Raw genomic sequence first — 1,263 nt, forward strand, 5'->3', positions numbered from 1 at the left:
GTCTCATGACAATGCAAGGTGTTGGTGGAGGTTTGTTGTAAGGGACCTCTGTATGATGTTGTGCATGTTTGCTTTGTAAGTGCACAACTTTTACTATACACTTAATTGTTTATGTATGTTTATATATAAATTATATCAAGATAATAATTGGATTGGTTAGGGGAAAATTTTACTTTATTGAGTAGTAATATTTTGACAATGCTCTTTTAATCATTAGTTAAAAAGGTTTAAAAACAATGTAAGTAGGGAAGGGGACTTGGCCCAGTGGATCGGGTGTCCATCTACCACATGGGAGGTCCGCGGTTTAAACCCTAGGCCTTCTTGACCCACGTGGAGCTGGCCCATGTGCAGTGCTGATGCACGCAAGGAGTGCCATGCCATGCAGGGGTGTCCCCCATGTAGGGGAGCCCCACACACAAGGAGTGTGCCCCATAAGGAGAGCCGCCCAGTGTGAAAGAAAGTGCAGCCTGCCCAGGAATGGTGCCACACACACAGAGAGCTGACACAGCAAGATGATGTAATAGACAGACACAGATTCCCATGCCCCTGACAACAACAGAAGTGAACAAAAACAGGAACATGCAGCAAATGGACACAGAGAACAGACAACTAGGGTAGGGGAGAAAGGGGAGAGAAATAAAATAAAGCAAATCTTTAAAAAAAAAACAATACAAGTTATTGGTGGTAGGGTGAGATGTTATATATGTTTGTTTGATGTTATATGTTTGTTTTGTAAGTTCACAACTATTATACATATATTGTTTATGTATGTTTATGTATGAGTGATATATTTCAATACATTTAAAAAAATTTTAGAGTTGGTGTAGAGGCTGCTTTTATTGGTCTTTGCACAGTTGAAAACAAGCCGCTCAAATGTTTGTTTTATTTTTATGTTTCTTTAGAGAGGAATTATTCCACATGTAAAGGAAAGGGATCATCTTTTACCCACCATGTAAACAGATGTTTCAGGATTAGAAAAAATTTGTGGAGTTCACCATTTTTAAGAGCTGTCATTTTTAGCAAAACCTTTGTCAAAAAAAAAAAAAGGAAAAAAATGAACATGATTAAGTAATACTGTCAAAAGAGCTATGAGCCATGTTTTTGTTGGGATGAGATGATCTTTTCAAGTTGAAATGCCTAAAGATGACTTTAAAAGTTCTAATTTAACTTGAACCAATTTAATCAGAAAATTTCCCGGTAGGGGGTAGATGTGGGATATTGTTGTGAATATAAGTTCAAATAACTTGTACAGCTCTTTCTCTG

This window comes from Dasypus novemcinctus, chromosome 19 (genome assembly GCF_030445035.2).
Source record: "Dasypus novemcinctus isolate mDasNov1 chromosome 19, mDasNov1.1.hap2, whole genome shotgun sequence".
NCBI lineage: Eukaryota > Metazoa > Chordata > Mammalia > Cingulata > Dasypodidae > Dasypus > Dasypus novemcinctus.